At 30.7% G+C, this 18,547-nt stretch overlaps 1 protein-coding gene across 2 annotated transcripts in view; it reads left to right on the top strand.

Annotated features, from left to right (window-relative positions):
- Positions 1–456: 456 nt before the first annotated feature.
- The window catches only part of LOC127843617 (uncharacterized), a 62,344-nt gene continuing 44,253 nt past the window's right edge, over positions 457–18,547 (top strand). Inside the window, exon 1 of one of the 2 annotated variants that reach the window (XM_052373305.1) lies at positions 457–863. The gene's annotated coding sequence lies outside the window, so the exon portion shown is untranslated. Of the gene's footprint in view, positions 864–7,219; positions 7,304–18,547 lie in introns of those variants that run through there. The other variant, XM_052373306.1, reaches the window with a different exon arrangement.

The raw sequence follows: 18,547 nt of genomic DNA, 5'->3' as shown, positions 1-18,547 counted from the left end.
CCATAAATGGTTGAACCAATAACAATCTTGCATTTTATGTGAACGAAGCCTTTTAACTACGAATCTTTTCTATTATTTATCTTAGACCATTAGAGCTCATTCATACATCACCATTTAATGTAGATTTATCATGATAACAAGATTAGACCTCTCGCTTATTTTTTGTTTATATATGAAAGTGTACTCTACTTGCATACAATGTACTAGTCGCCTTACCACTCGATTGTTATATACATAACATTTATGTGCTGTATACCCATGGGCAATTGTCTATTGTATAAACAATAAACTGTTATACACTGTTATCAAAACAAAAAGAATACAAAAGTTGGACAGTAAATATTAAGTTTGGGGAGCAGGACTTTGCACGCATCTATGTTAAGCCGCATAGACTTGACGGGATTTGTCAATCGTGATACATCGGCTATCTCCGGACTCCTCCGTAAGATAGACCTCTTGCCTCACGGTCGCCATCTTGCCTTGTCTTACTACTTTACTACCCAAAAGGTTGTCAGTCTAGTGTTATGAGGCTGTATACGACGCGCAAAACTTTTACCGAAACTTTGATATTAAGCACGGTGAACGTTCATTTGTTTTGCATTTTGACCTATTATCCAAAGGATTTACTTTTCCAACATTATTTAATCACGCTTGTATCCACTTTTTAAGATGAATTTACGGTGTTAAAAAAACCAACCAAATCGAAAGTGAAACTGGATGAATTACGTTTCGCGATGTAAACACTAAATATGTGTTCAATTTGAGAAGGCGAATCGATCACAGACGATGGAATATGTATGCAATACAGACTGTCATTGCCGATTGTAGTTCTGGATAAAAAAAACATATGATGACAGCCTCAGGTAACGTATAAATAATATAATCAGAATGATGTATGGGTTGATCATTAACGTGATTAATATAACTAATACATGTGTCTTATATAATTGGCTGTATCTATTTGTTAATACCATGATAAATTAAAACGTTTTTTCATAAATTAACATTTCGTGTTTTATCATGATAATTTAAGTTATATAGAATTGTATCATTAAATATTCTAAAATTTGAAAAAAATATCTTAAATTATCATGATTTTTTATTTAAAAGTATAATTTTTAAATTGAACTCATTATTTTTTAATGAATGTCCACATTTGCTTCATTTAAAATGAAATGTTTTAATAAGGGTTTCATATTTTAGTTTTAAGCTAGGTTTTTAATTCAATTGCATTGAAAGTACTAACTACGTACAATGCTCTTGAGTTCGTTTTCTGGGCCTAGAATTGGATGTCTCTTGGAGATTTCTTAAGAATGCTTCCACACTGGGGATCAAGCCAGTGACCTCCCGGTCATTAGATGGACACCACATCAATTACACATCAGCTGTTTTAGTATTTAAGCATTATATAATGTTGCTCATACATGCCATGAATTTTCAGACTAATTCCGGTACATTGAGCTCAATTTTCCGGGATGTTTTCCGATTTTCCGGAATGTGTATACATATAGCGATATATATAGACATATATGCATTTTTGGTATGCATCTTTTCACATCGTAAATTGAGTACATTTCTAATAAATATGTTGTTAGCATCTAAAACGATTTTATGCATCGTTGATTATCACAGCCATTTCATAATCTTTTCTAAGTGTATGATCTCCATCGTTAATTCGATTTTTATTTGCCATGTTTGCCGAGTCACAATTTATTATCTTTAACGTCCGCCATCTTGTTGAAATGATGTAAGCGGCAGGTGCGCCTAGCAACGTACAGATTTGACAAATAAGTCTTAACTGGAATCTCAGAAGCAGACTTTCCTCTTACATGTATTTAATTTAATTCACGATCTGATCTGCTCTTTGGCAAATCTTCGTTGGTCACAGTATTCAACTGATTTATTTCACTTGTAGTTATCATATTTTAATTATTTATCAGACATCATCTCTGTTCAAAATTTTAACATGATTGCTTGGTGAATTCAATTACAAGATCAATGCATAATAACATAAAATGAAAAAATATGCAATAGTAAAAATGGCAGTAAAAAGCATTAAATTATGTGCCTTAAATCGGAGATGATATAGTGATGTATTGGTATTTCTCATAAATAATGTGTCCTATAGTTGTATTATTGTATACGGTAGTCGCATGCATAAGCGGTGCCAATGTCATAATACAATTTAAAGCCTATAATTTACTATAACAATGTGAAATTTGATTTGGTTGGATGCATATGCGGATATATCATGTTATGTGCGGATGACAGTAGCAAAAAAAAGAGTTTAACATTGTTTTAGTAAATAAGTAATGTAGTTAAAAGTACAGAATCATCAATAATTATATTTATTGATTATAAAAAAAGAATTGATGGCATATTAGATGTGTCCAACTAGTTATAAGAAGGTCCCTATCTGATCCTCACTCGCACATGAGTGAGGGTTCTCAAAGTTTTGTTGATTTGGGGGCTAAAAAACCTGAAATAAAATTGACCCTGAACAAGTTTTGTTTTTCTTCCCAGGAAACGGGCTTAAGCTTAAGCTAAGCTTAAGCCTTTCAGTGCAATCTACGGTAAATAAATTGATTAAATTAAATAATAATTTGTAAAAATAAACATTCTGCACAATTTCAATTACAGTTTGGAATGTAGAGGGCATGTCAAAACACACGAACATGACATAAATCATCTGATATATTAACAATGGCATGGAAATGGACGAAAATAAACATTAAACCTACATAAAACACGTTTTTCAAATGCAATATTAAAACATATCCTATGCCTTGATCAAAGCATTAGTATTACGTTTTTTCATTCAATGAACATTAAATTCAACATTTAAACATAGTGACAAGCTGTTGTTTTTTCAGCAATTGACAATCTGTTGTTTAAAGCAATATGTGTTATACAATACTTAATAAAATCATATGATTTTAGTTATCCAATAAAAAAGTACACACTGTCGTTGAGGAAAGACATTACATCTGCATAGATAAATAAACTGTTACAATAGAGTTAAGAAATGATTCAAGTTCCTTCTCAATTTCCAAGGATATGCCATCCATGGTATCAAGCAAGTCTGACTTTAGTTTACTTAAGAACATATCAATATCTGTGAAAACACAATCACATGGCAAGACAAAAAAACACCACCTTCCTGAATTTTAGCTTACCACGGGGAAAAACTGGCCACTGGAGTCTCGTGTAATTTTGGACAATATCTTGCCACCATTAACCATTAAGTTACAAAAAAGTCACTGGTACATTTGTGTGACATGGCCAACTGGTAAACCTGCAACATAACTTAACATTAGTTATCTTTTTATGCCCTCTTTTAAAGAAGAGGTGATATATTGTTTTGCTGGATGTCAGTCTGTCTGTCTGTCTGTCTGTCTATCTGTCGGTAGACCTGTTCGTTTAACTCGTCAACGCATCGACTGATCAGCTTGATACTTCAAATGTGCATTCGCCTTTAACAGTCGATGACCCCTATTGAAAATGGGGTCACTAGGTAAAAGGTCGCAGTCACAATAAGTTTGAAAATCGTTTCCGATCAATAACTCGTCAACGAATAGACCGATTGGCTTGAAACTCCATATGTGCTTTGACCTTGGGCAGTAAATGACCCCTATCGAAATTGGGGTCAACAGGTTAAATGTTAAGATCACTGTCAAAATTAGTGTTAAAATCGTCTCCAATTTATAACTCGTCAACGAATCGGCTTCACTTCTTTATATTGATACTTCCCATATACTTTAGCCTTGAACAGTAGATGACCCCTATGAAATTGGAGTTACTAGGTCAAATGTCAAGGTCACTGTAACGCTAAGTTTGAAATCAGATTCTAATGGTGCGATCCACACAAGACAAGCTAGGTCATCATCTGTATGGGGGAATGTTTGGATGAGACGCAGAGTTTTTCAGCAGAAGTTTAGATGCAGGAGTTGTCTTCTCAGAAGAAAAACTACTAGCCTCATCTTTGAAAGTACCACTCTTGGATGACTGTAAGCAAAAAAGCATTACAATACCTATTTCTTTATTTAAGCATATAACATTAGATTGTAATATAATTTCCATTATTATTATTTTTGATTGTTTTATTATTGTTTATTCTTGAAGTTTATATTTGTGTAATTTAGTTTTACATGTTTTTATTTTATTATGTAAATGAATTGAAAAATGATTGACGAATAAATAACTTGAAAATATGTACCAGTTTCGTTAACGTATTTTAACTAATTTCCTGAAAACTAAAAATGATGGAATGTAAATTGAGGTGAATGAATTTATAAAATAATGTTTCAGTTAATATGCTCAGTAAATCAAGATCACTTAATAAATTTATAATTTGCCAAATTTTCTAAATTAAAAGCTGTATTTAAAATTTGATAAGAACTGGACGATGTGGAGCATTCAACATTGAAACCGTACAAACATATCGTAAAACTACAAATTTGACATCTAAAACTTAGTTTTAGATGACCCCCTCTTTAATCAACTTTCCCGCCATATTGCCGAACGAATTCGCTACTGGCGACTTCACTTGGGTTTCAAAAAGTGCATGTAAAAACCGTTAAACAGCAGCTTATGTGATACATTTTATGTAAATGTATTTTTTCATTACTTACCTTTCGAATGACAATATGATTTGATGGAAAAGTTCAAATGACATTGATGTTAAGTGTTTCTTCAAATTCTCATTATCCAGAACGAGGCTCACTTTGTAAACACGGTGCGTACATGTTGATATGCAATCAATTATAAAAAATAACTAGTTCATCGCTGGGAAAAGAAATTGTATATTTCAAGAGAAAAAAATATTATTCTCGTTGAAAATACAGTTTGGTCAGTAATTTGTATAGGGGTAAGAGCAATAGAATGATAGTTTCCGATAACGGATCCGCTACTGGGGAAGATCCGTTACTGGCGACCAAACTGTATTTACTTTACCTGTGTACAGGAAGCATTTCAGTCTTGATGATTAGTGAACTATGTTAAAAGCACCATAACTATGAAACACTAGCATTTTGAATATTGCAATGTTCCACAGAAATTATGCTGATGATAATTCTACACGATGATGAATTATTAAATATTTCTAAATTCCAGTTCCTCTAACAAGTCCACTACAGTTAATTTGCTTCGTACACAGTTGAAAATAACACTATTCCACTATAGAACCGTGACACATGTACTCAATATTTCAACTTTTCGAAATTAAAATCGTTTTCCACTGTGGATCTAAACACAAGACAAAAATTGATTTAATTATGTGTAGTGAGAAAACTGTTGAAAGCAGCCGCTTTCTCTCTATATTTAAATACTGAATGAATTTAATGGAATATTCATAAAAACAACAACATTAATATTATTGATTTTTTGGGGAATTATTTAAAACAACAACATAATTTTGCATATGAAAATTCATTCAATGCATAAAACACTTTTATTATTATAATATTGTTTCGTCACAGATTTTGTCCAAGCTACCCAAATGTTTAGTTATAATTAAAAAAAAAGAATAAATAGGTCAACAGGTTTATTTGTTCACAAGTGCGCATGGTCAAGTTCAAAACACATACTAGTGTATTGCTGTATGTCAATGCAAAAGTAGGTTTTAACTTAAATAAAATTACAAAAAAATAATATTGTTTTACTTAATCAGTAAAAGTTGGTTTAAACAGTATCAACACAAAAAACAAGATGCATACAATGCTAAAAAGAGGTGCACATCAATTAATTGTAATTCTTGACATAACTTGACAAATTCACGCATTCTATTATGATGCATTAAATTACTTTCTCTTTTTTGTGTACGATACGAAGACAAATTAATTATACATGACATGTCTATTATGAGTTTTTAACATTATAATAACCTATTAGTATTCGATATCCCACTGTCATGTATTAGTACTGAAATCAATATTGATTTTTTAAAAGTCAAAATTGACTCATATTTTGAAAGTAGAGAATACAATTTAAGTAGAATACATTTTTTCACATTCCTGTTTGTATAACTGAAAATGTTAAAGTCACACTATTGTATACATCCTCAAATTTTTGTTCGTTTGATATCCTTGCAGGTGATTCAATGGATTAAAAAATATGAGTCATTGCTGCCCGGGCTGAAATTTTGAGGAAACAAAGACTAAGAGTAACAAAATGTCTTAAAAATTTACATTGCATTTATTACGTATTAAATAACAAGATCATAATTTACATCATAGACAATCTTAATGCATGTGTACACAATAATCACTACAAAATATATAAAAGGTTATACTACTTATTTGTAATGCATCAGGAATACAGTAATCAATGTTACCAATAACTTTATAAATGACAACACTATATTATGACGTTCTTTTTCAATGTCAAACCAACAACTTGTAATAGTTTTCTTATATTTGATGTTTAGTTCAAAATGACATGATTTTCATACAAAATATTCGTTTGAAGGAATGCAAGTTATACAATATTATTTTTATGAAAAGTCTGTTAATACGGACAAGTATTTGTTACTATTATACATGCATAGCCATTCATCCTTGTACTTCAAAACTTTATAACCACTAATAACCAATACAACTTGTATGACGTGGTCAACTTGCACTTTGTTAGTGATTGCTAATTGTAAGGGCCGTTTGTAGCATACATATTTGTCTTTCCATTGTCAGCTGACCACTTTCACTTCATCAGAAGTCCATCTTTCTCCATTTGTTGAGACAACAGCCATGGAAAAGACTTTTTAGTTTCATATTTTAATTGTCTATACAATTTCGTGTGTGACTAATCAGCTACTTATCCAGTCTAAGTGGCCAATCAAAAGAATCTTAGACCAACGATGAATTCAAATAAAAATACTTCATGTTTATTTTCCGTGAATAAATGATGCATTCTTTAAAATGTCTAATTAAAGTCAAGGAAGTGAATGAAATTTTGCAAGATAGGTGTGCTAGGCATACACGCATGTATTTATATTTTGTTCTTTTTTCAAAGGTAATCTTTACTCCTGACTAGAGTTAATGCTATTGAAATACCAATAACAATTTCAATTAAATGTTATTTCTGATATAAAAGTGTTATTTCTGATAGATTTTTTTATACAAATGAATGACAGGTGCATTCCTATTATACAAGGGAGAGAAAGCGTACAGTTGATATGACTAAAGTGCTCCACCAAAAATAGATAAACGTGGTTGACTTCAATTAAGCTATTTATAGATTGTGTCGGCTTTGTAAGAAGCATAGGATATTAAGGACATATCACTTTCTGAAATGGTCAGAAGTGGGTGGGGTAATGTAAAACAATAATTCCTTATATTAACCTTCTATATAAAGTTTGGATCAATGTGCACAATTAAAATAACATATACTTCAGTGAACCAGTTATAATGAAATCTTTCAAAAAGAGTAAATACTCACACGTTTTCACCTTATAAACCACTTTTTGCTTGGGCATTGTAAGTCTTTACTTTCTTATTTTGTTCATAAATCCATTGACACCAGCTGGAACCTACACTACTGTAGAAGATAACGTTAGAGTATCATTAAATATAACACAATAGAAACACTGAAAAAAAAGGATACTTTTGTGCAAGCAAAAATGTAAACAACTCCACAGGGATCTTTAAAAAAAATAAAAATATATATATACCATATATATATACAAGGGATGCAACTGTCAAAAATCTCATTCAACACCCTTGTCTGAATAAAATTCCATATCTCTCAAACGAATGCAATCAACGAAATATGCACACAGAATATCGATAGTCAACACATTTATCTCCTTAAAATCAGCACAATCAATGGATTTGACATGTTTAAGGTATAAAACCATACACAAGTTTAAAGTAAATCAACGTAAAAAGGCAAGTTGGACACAGGTCTGCACATAAGATTATCCATAAATTTGTTTGTTTAACCTTTTGATTTCGTTTATTCACAGTGTCACCTGTTTTTTTAACGTAAATAAAGTTCAAAGCATTATATCATACGCCGATCTTCTTATATTTGTAGCCTTTTTTGTATAAAAAACCAATAATAACAACTTTCTTCAAGTTTGTAAAGTTTTGCCGGCAGCCATATGCAGAGAAGGTCACATAACCCCAAACCGGAACTCCTGTTTTTAGGGTTACATGCAGTCAGTTTGATACTTAGCACACATTGTTGAGTGAATGCTGCCTAGGAATGCTGCCTAGTAAAATACATTGCAAATGGTTAGTTTTGGTATCAACTTGAAGGTATATTTGTAAGCAATAAGAAAAAAAAGCCATTTTCGTGCTCTTCTTTTTGTGTTGATTGTTCCCGGCTTTGAAAGTAGGTCATACTATTTGAGCCCAAAACGGTTGTCTGCACAGCTGTCAAAATCGGTGTGCCTATTCTAAGGTAAATATTTTGAGTTAGCACACATAGAATTTAATGACATGCATTTTTTTTAATTATGCATTTATCTTTCCAATGATGTATGATGATATAGTGGGTATGCGCTTGATCATGGTAAAAATTGATATCGAACTTCAACTATTTTATATGTAATATAGAAGGAAATTAATTGCGCATGCGTAACCAGAACAGAAATTTGTTACGCGAAATTTGATTGGCTGTGCGATTTTGGGCCCGATTATATTATATAGTACGGTAAGTGTCGCAATATGCGTGGAACCAGTCACAAAATGTAAACAAAAAACAGCTGTTCGTGTCTCATTCGCTTTCAATCTATCTGTCGCTGTACATCTATTAACAGACGTTAAATATATCAAGCGTTTTCATAAGCTGTCATAAACAACTTATAATGCTTGTTAATTGGTAAATAATATTGTGTATTATTATAACTCCAACTAATAACACCCAACTCATTATTTAATTAAATATAATACTATTCAATGATAGCACATGTGAGTTCTTAATATAATTTCCATAGGGTCCTGTAATAAGAATACACTATATTTACACAATAAACATATACATTTTTGCCAAAGGACCCTGTATTTTATTTTTAGTGCATAACTTATGCGAACTATTTGTGCTTCTTTGAGTTATATTATTGTTATTACATTTATATAATGTCCTTTAAAAATTGCATGTGTGTATATATTTTCACAACAATAATTTATTGCAATATAATATATATGGTTTGCATGAATTTATTTTCCTAGTCTTCATTTTATATTATTGCTGACATATATGAAGGTCACACATACTCACTTCAATACAATTGCTTTCATTAAAATATGAATATTAATTTAATACTCATATATTATAATGTAAAATTAATGTTATATATATTATTTTGATACAATGCAATTCATTTGACTTCAGATTGCAATTGTAAGATAAACGCATTGGATGCACTTTAACAAATGTATTAAATGACTAGCATTTTTTTATTGTAATAATGCACAAGAACATGTTATTGTTAAAATTAATAACCAAACTCATAGGTTATGTAGTACTCTAAATGTCTTTGTATGCGTGATAGGTATAAATTAAGTTGCAAACAAAATTCTAATTAAATTATTTATTGCACTTCAACAAGCGTACATGTACAAATACTTATATACAATGTAGCAATCAATATTGAACTTTCAACTACACATAAACATGAAAATCGCTATCAATATATGATATGTATTACATGTATAACATTTCAATACACGTTGAAATTACATAAATAAATGATCACATTGTTAATAAAATATATCACAAGTTGATAATTTGACTACGATCACACATAATTGGATATTTGAATGCAAAATATAATTAATTTCACTCATACATGAATCATGTATATATATATATATATATATATATATATATATATATATATATGTAAAGAGAGAATTTCACAATTACAAACATACACATTCATTTGCACTCTATACATAACCATGAAGCATTTTGTTTTGATAATTTTGACCACAATTTTGCAGTTCTTATTCCAGAGCATTTTCTGTGAAACCATTTATTACAAGAGTCTCATTGTATCCACTGACCATCCATATTTGTAAAACATTTTTGACAATGATCATTGTCAGCAATTTCCGAAACAATTTCATGACCAACGTCCATAGTAACCTCAGTTGAAGGTCTAGGCTGAGACTCACACTGCACAACCAGATTTAAATCCGTTTCTTTTGTTTTAGACATGTCATTGTTATTACAATCAATTTGCATATTTTTATTTTTGTTTACGTTTTTTATTTTTGAGTCCAGTTTCACTTTCATTTGCTTTCTATGGGCCATTGTTTTGTCAAGCTTGTAATGTGATTTTACATCTCTTCTGAACTGTCCCAACAACACCATCAAATACTTTTTACTAAATGATTGTAAATGTCAAAAATATTGGTTGTCAAACAAAGCAAAGTGGACATTGATTCATTTACAGAAAAATCTTCTTCTGGACCAATGGTTTGCATGTTTGTTTCATTAAATTTTTTGGAAACAATGCTAACACATTTTTCAAACATATTGTTATCATTACAAACTATGTTGTAACATTCTTCATTCATTTCTTTTCATATTTCATTAAATTTTCATTTGTTACAGTTGAAATACATGCACCAGTTAAATCAAAGAAAAATGTAAAAAAAAATCATCAGTTTGTAAGACCATCAGCATTTTTTTGTTTTCTTTCAATGTCCAGCAAAGAATCTGGGTGTGTTGTTACTTCTTTAATATACAAATCATTTTCTTTTAAAACATCTATAATTGTAAAGCAATTTTTGAGTTGTTGTAAATTGAATTGGATGATTGTGAGGTTTTAAACTGGTATGTCTTCAGTGACTTTACATACTTATTTTTTAATTTTGATACACAATAGCCTGCAACATAACGGACTCGTGCTTTGTCTGTATCCGTAACAATTCTCTTAAGCATTCGGTTGTTTGAAAGACACAACATATCCCCCTTTTTTCAAGAAATACAACACGAATTGTTTCCACTATTTCATGGCAAACTGCAATGTGTTGGTTTGCAAATGTTTTTTCATTGTTAAATAGCATTAAACAGTCCATTTTATATGATGTTCCTGTTAAAAAAATGTGCAACTAATTGTAAAATTGCACCAAACATTTCTCTGGTATGGACTTCTTGTCATTAGACACTGTAAATCCATTTCAATATCATTAAGATTTAAATAAATTGTCTTAACAAACTGTATCAAATTTGAATAATCAATTTTGTCAACAATACCATTAATTTGCACTGTGTGTTGGTTACTGGACGTTTAAATTTTAAATTTTCTTTAAAATCCTGAATGTTAAAGTCATTAAGTTCATATGTCTGTGCTTGTTCTTCACTTTTTACTAACGCACTAATAATTTCATTGAAATCATCATCGAGCTGATCATCTTCATCTTCATCATCATCCGGAGCGGTATAACTGGTAATTGTTGTTTTTCTGTGTCCATTGTCAGTATCACTGAAATATATACATAAATAAATTGAATTCATGTTTAAATCATGATGCAATAAAAATATTGACCCTCAATTATGACCTTGACCTGACATTACTGATTAATGTTGTTTCGGTTATCTCGTTGACCTTCACAATGAAATTAATGTGATTTATATTCACTCTAAGGATTCATATTGAGCAGACATGACAATGAAGGCTCAATTTTATAACCTACTTTTAATGTGAGTCAATGTAAATGACTCATCCAATTGTACACATCATATCAATAACCATACGATTTCAGCCAAATATAATTAACAAGAAACCAAATGAAAGGCTTTTATTGTGGAAATTTACCCACAACCTTGAATCTTGTCCTTTACATTTCATGCACTTCAAAGTGACCAGTATATATTATGGGATCAACATGGCAATAAAGAATACAAATTGACCTTGAAGCACATTATTGACCTTCATCAATCATTCTGCATATTGTCATTTGAGGAAAAATGCATGACAATATGTCAAATGGTATAGGAAATTTGGAGCATACAAAAAATGCTAAGAACAGACAGATGGACAAAAGTAGTACATTCATGTAATTATATTTCAGTGGGAAATTAACAAAGTGCACATACAGAACAATACCATTTACATTAAATTTATGTATAAATCATGAAAACATGTCTCTTATACATAGTGTTGTATTTGGAATAATAACAATAATTGGCTTCATTTAACTTTATACATAAAAAATGCATTTTACTTTATGTATGTTATTTAACTTAATGCAAGGAAAATAGTTTGTAAATGTATAAAAGTCTGATAATGTTTATTTATTTTTTAGGTTAATTAACAGACTTGAATATGAAGAAGAGAGTAGCGTGGAAATCAACAAACTCTTTGAGACTTTTAAATTTGAACAGATTGAAAGTGGGCAGTTCAATCCATCAGTAAAATGTCAACTTTTTGTTGAACATATGTTGAATTTATTTCCAAACATAAAGAGATGCAGAAAAAGAATGAATTGAACATTTCTGGTTATCTCTAACGGAATTTCTTTAAAGCAACTTCAAGAAATAAATGATAGAACTTTACAATTCAAGACAACTGTGGATTTTTTCCCAGAGTTAAAACCTACATTGGTAAATGAAAATAAAATTGTATATAACATTGAAAGTGGATTTTATTCCAATGGACATGCTGTTTTTAAAAAATTGACATTTTGTTCATGTGCAATATTGAATGTTTTCATAGGTGGAAAAGACATTGATTTAAATTCTATACATATAGACAAATGTTTCAAGTTCACTGAAGAAAGCATAAAAAATGTTATGCATATTGTGAAAAAAAATATTATGCAACGGAATAAAATATGAAAACAATGACTGTTGGAAAATGCAGTGTCTTAGAGCAATGGAAATACCATGAACAAATTGAATGCTCAAGACAAATAAGATCATTGAATTGCTCTAAAATTGTACAGATGAAGACTGTTATTAAAGCATGTCGAATTTGCCAAAAAATGAGGGTTAATGCCATTAGAGAAAATGAAAATATTAATCCTAATGAATGTGAGGTGTCATGTCAATCCATTATCCCTCATGAATGAAGAGTTTCATCTGGATCTATAAAGCCTAATAAATGTGGAGTTTCATCTGGATCTATTAAACCTAATGAATGTGGAGTTTCATCTCAATCTATAAAGCCTAATGAATGTGGAGTTACATCTAGATCTATTAACCCTAATGAATGTGAAGTTTCATCTAGATCTATTAACCCTAATAAATGTGGAGTTTCATCAGGATATGTCTCTATTGAAGACATAAAGAAAATATTTCCGCAAGCACCAAATGAAATGTTACTAATGCTTGTAAAATAGTCAAAAAATATAAGTAGAAATCCAAATGGCAGTCGCTGGTCAAAAGGGTTCATTTCTACATGTCTGCAATTATTCAATAGAAGCCCAAAGGCATATGAACTCCTTGAACAAAGTAAAATATTGCTGTTACCATCCAAATCAGTACTTATTTTGTACAAGAATGCCATTAAATCAAGATGCTGGATTTGACGATGCATTTTTTGAATGGATGCATGAAGAAGCCTTGAAAAATGGAATGGATGAAGAACATTGTGTAGGGGGGTTAATATTCGATGAAATGAGCATACAGACAGACATTCATTTTGAAAATAACGGGGACTACTTGAAATGACTGGATTCACGGACATAGGACAGGAAGGTGACATTTGCAATAAACTTAGAAATGGAAACTGTGACAAATTAATGGGAACACATATATTGCAATTATTATTTTTGGGTTTAAATGGCTTTAGATTTCCATTTGCTCACTTTGTTACAAAAGGAATTCAGGCTTCAGAATTATATGGCTTGTTCTGGAAAGCCATAAGATTGTTGTATACATATGGTTTTAAAGTATTGTATACATGCATGGATGGTGCCCAGTGTAATAGAACATTTTGCATGTATGTTTAGGTGACAATCCGACAAGTTTTCTTTCATCAAATCCATGCTACACTTTTCCTGTAGTTTTCATTATGGATATTTCACATGTATTGAAAAAAAAAATAGAAATAACATACTAAAAGTGGATTTTACAAAGGCAGTACACGACTTTTAACACTACCAGTTAAACGTGAAATCCACTGGCAAATGTTTACTGACTATTATGCTTGGGATCAACAAAATGCATTTCAGTTACATCGAAAACTTACATTAGAACATTTTCATATGGATAATCAATTTAAATGAGAAATTCTTTGGCTGAAGATCTTTTATCATACGAAATGTGCCATTGTTTTACATTGTATAAAAATGCTTTAGGTGAAAAGGGAAAAATACTCAATGGTGAGTATTGAACTACAACAACAGACTTCAAAAATGGTGGAAATTTTTAGCGACAAAATGCCTATTTCAAATAAAAGTTATAAACGTTTATTAAAAAGTATATATTTGGTTTGTGCAATGGGAAAACGGTATATTAAATGACACAAACATTGCCAAAAATAACAAAACGAAATGCTTGATGTCTAAGCAATGTATGGAAGACATTCATTCCTGTTTACAAGGATTTCTTGAATTAACTGATAATGTTTTTGCTTTGAAAACAAACATTCCGATAACACCAGCCCCGATCAATTCAGATGTGATTGAAAATGTATTTAGCCAACAACGTGCAACTTACAATGGTGCAAATGCAAATCCATCTGCGTACCAATACGAAAAAAATCAATTAATAGCATTTTATTGGGTGAACAGAAAATTTCCAAAAAGGCCAATCAATGCTGCTATGAATGCTGACCCAGCAACACCACTATTCAACATAAGCATGCCGAGTAATAATAAGAAAAGGCGAACAATTTGTCCAAAAAAATCATCATAAGAGGCTGATGAATCTATGCATTAACAAAGGTAAATATTATTTATAATTTGTGGGTTTGTGAAGCTCATATTAACCATCATATTAAAAAATATTAATTACCTTTCAGTATAAGTTGGTACATTTGGTGGTTGATGATATGCATCCATTGGTGTATGTTGCTCACCACGCGCCATACTGAAAGTAATGTCAAATATATAAGCTTAAATGCAAAAAATGTATTAAAAAATAACAATATTAATGTGTGTTTAAAATAAAACGTTATATTATTTCATATATATTAAGCATTTGTGCAAAATTTAAACACATTACATGCTGTTGAATAGTTTAAAAGTAAGGAATCATGTAAAGTGTATTATTTTTTGTTTCTTTATTGTATATAAATATACGCGACTACTCAGCAACAAAGATACGTTTTACAACATTTATTATTAAGAAGTATTGAAATGACATGCACGAAATAAAGTCAATGAAACGTTAAAGCTGTGAATGTGCAATGAGCACATCCCGACACAAGAGCCCGATGGAATTAGAGACAACCCCTGGGTGCCAACAAATCTACAGTACTAATGAATTTTACAATTTAATATGTTAACATTGCTTTAAAATAATAAGATGTATAAATACATCTGATTATTTTAAAGCAATGTGAACGTATCAAATTGTAAAATTCATAGTATACATGTATTTATAAATTTGGTTACTGTATGACATTTTATATTACCTCAATGTTTGCGTCTTCTTACAGCACGACAGGTCTTCTTGTGGTTCGCACCCTGCACCATTCATGATGTCTGTTACTTCGTCTGTTGGCTTAAGCAAGTAACGCGGATGGAAGTTGACAACACGCAAGCCTTCTACACTTCTGACTCTAGATATGTCACGCCTAACTGCCCAGGTTGAAATATGGAGCGACAGTCGATTTCAACACTGAAGTACACATATAACATTAACATTGAACAGTTTTCACAAACTAATGATATTTATAATGTGTGTACGTAGTTTCACATTATTGTTAAAAATCATTGTGTGCAATAGAATCCAATGTTAAAACAATGTTAATTATTGTTAATTTTTGTTTAAATCCTAAACAATAATAATATACAATTCAGAAAAACTAATTTCATTTAAATGTTTTATAGTATTGAAATAAATATTTATTTTGTTAAGTTTAATTATTGTTTCATGTAAAAAATAATTATACACGGTATAAACATAATTATGTTAACTTCAAATTAGTATTGACATTTATTTATTTATTTAATGTTCATATACATATATAATTATGAATTGCATACTTCTCCAATGTCATTCCATGTGACTTGTGAATTGTCAGAGCAAATGCAGCTTTCAATGGGAATTGCTCTCGTTCGGCTGTAACTCTCTTATCCCTTGGATTGAACACTGAAATAACAGTACATTTATGTGGAATGTTTGATGGCAAGGAACAGGAATTAAAAAATTTTATATTTTTTCAGTTATTATTTATAATTATTACTACAACATGATATAGCACACCGTATAGGGTTAGTAAAAAGCTTTTATAAGTCATAATAAAATATAAATGTAATTTACATTTATATTATATTATGACTTAAAAAGCTTTTTACTGACCCTGAACGGTGTGGTATATGGTGTGTATTTTAATATTGGTTGAGAGGGTAACTCAAACACTACATTAATTGGTTAAATTTCACACATAGTGGGGTTTCATTAGGTACATGTGAAAACTATTTTATTACTTAGTAAAATATTCTTTCACCAAGATCACCTAATGACAGTTAGTTTAAATAAATTTAATAATGTGACATTGTGTATATCCATGTCATAATTTCATTTTTATGATCTTTCTGTGTGAAAATATAATGACTCATATGGATTCATACAGTATAAAAATGTGACAATAATAGCAAAATGGCATATGATTGTTAAAAAGATAAGTAAACAATGATTACCTGTGAATGAAATTTTAGGAATTTCTCTGGTAATGTTTACAGAGGGAAACTCTACCACGACCTTTTCAGCAGTTAATGCTTGCACTATGCCTGTTACACCATTTACAAGTTTTTCATTCAATGTGTGGATAAACTGCACAGGACATCCGTTTTACATCCACAGCATTTTGGGTGCACCTATTCTATCCAAGTATTTTGCATATCCCTGACCTTTTGCAAAAAACTCAAATAAATCACCTGGATGTTTCATCATCGCAGTGCGGTTATAGCCATCGACTAATGCATTGGTGGCGAAAAGCTTTGTGCTTCGTGCGGATCTTCTTGAAGACAGAGGCCTTGATAACGAGTTCAAAAATGCACTTACTTCGTCACTACAAATTCCTTCAAACACACTCTGAACTGTAGAAGTTATAAATATCTCGCCTGATTTTGTTCGCATATTCTTATCAAGAACTATCATGTGCCTGGACACATCAAGTTGATAAAAAAAATCACCACATAAAACAATGTGAATGCCACCAAATGGTAATATTTTTTTTTATTTTACACACATTGTTTATGGTATCCAAAGTCTTCCTGCTAATCATTGAACACTCGTCTATTATTACACAGTATATTTTTGTCAAGTTTTCAAATATTGTTTGATATTTCGGATTAAAACGTACAATGTTTTCAATTTCTTTAGGATCATGTCGCCCGTCTAACAGACCGAAGAACTTGTGAAACGTGTTTATACCATAGGGCATTCCACTACCTGAAAATATATATAAACACACATAATTACACAATGACAAATGGGAAATGCTATGTTAGTCATACCTTATATATATATATATATATATATATATATATATATATATATATATAAATGTTTCATATAATATTCAAAGTTCATATAATATATATTTAAAAAAATTATTATTTGCAGGATACATTTCATAAGAATTATATACATATAGACTTGATGAATAAGTCTTACAATCCGTTATGATTGTACAAGCATTTCATTTAATGCGACATTATGCATCACAGTACACATATGGCACAATAATTTACAAAGCAGCTTATTAAATAATCAAAATATTACCGTATACTGCACAGGCACTCCCGGTGGAACATGCCACCTGAACACAGGAGCCTTTGCTGTGTAAAAGGTTTGCGAGTTCGAACACAACATACGATTTTCCGGTGCCAGCGGATCCCAACATAAACAAATTGTGATCTTTCGAAGCCAAATTTAGTGCTTTTAACTGTTGGGAGTTCATTTTCAATATCCCAAATATGTTTGGGACCGTTGCACTCACATTAAAGAAATAAATTAATATTGCCGATATGTGATTGCTTTCGTTCTTTAAATTTTCATACCGCAAATGTTTGTTGACAATTTGTGGGCGTGTGCGTATACTTAAACCAGGCTCGCATCATAACTGATCGTAGCGTATCAATATAACGGGAACCATAAAGCGATTTTCATCTGACCAATCAAATTTTGTTTTACAAACGGTAACGAACCATTATCATAAGCATGCCGAATCGTTATGGCTGTGAAAAATCAACACTACCATTAATGAAAAAAACTACTTTAAACATTTATTGTTGTAATCAAGAGTTATTTGTGAAACTGTTTTGTTATGTGTAATTATTAAAAGTGTCATTAACACGGGTGCTAATAAATAACATACTTTGTTTGCCAACAAAGACAACAATTTGTGAAAAACGTCTTCATCGCTGTGTGCAGACCTGTGTCGCAATCAGAAAATTCGTCATTTTTTTATGAAAATTGCTTT

The sequence above is a fragment of the Dreissena polymorpha genome, chromosome 9 (genome assembly GCF_020536995.1).
Source record: "Dreissena polymorpha isolate Duluth1 chromosome 9, UMN_Dpol_1.0, whole genome shotgun sequence".
In the NCBI taxonomy this organism is placed as follows: Eukaryota; Metazoa; Mollusca; class Bivalvia; order Myida; family Dreissenidae; genus Dreissena; species Dreissena polymorpha.
The sequence above is the reverse complement of the archived record's forward strand: the minus strand, read 5'-3'. Positions and strand labels throughout refer to the sequence as shown.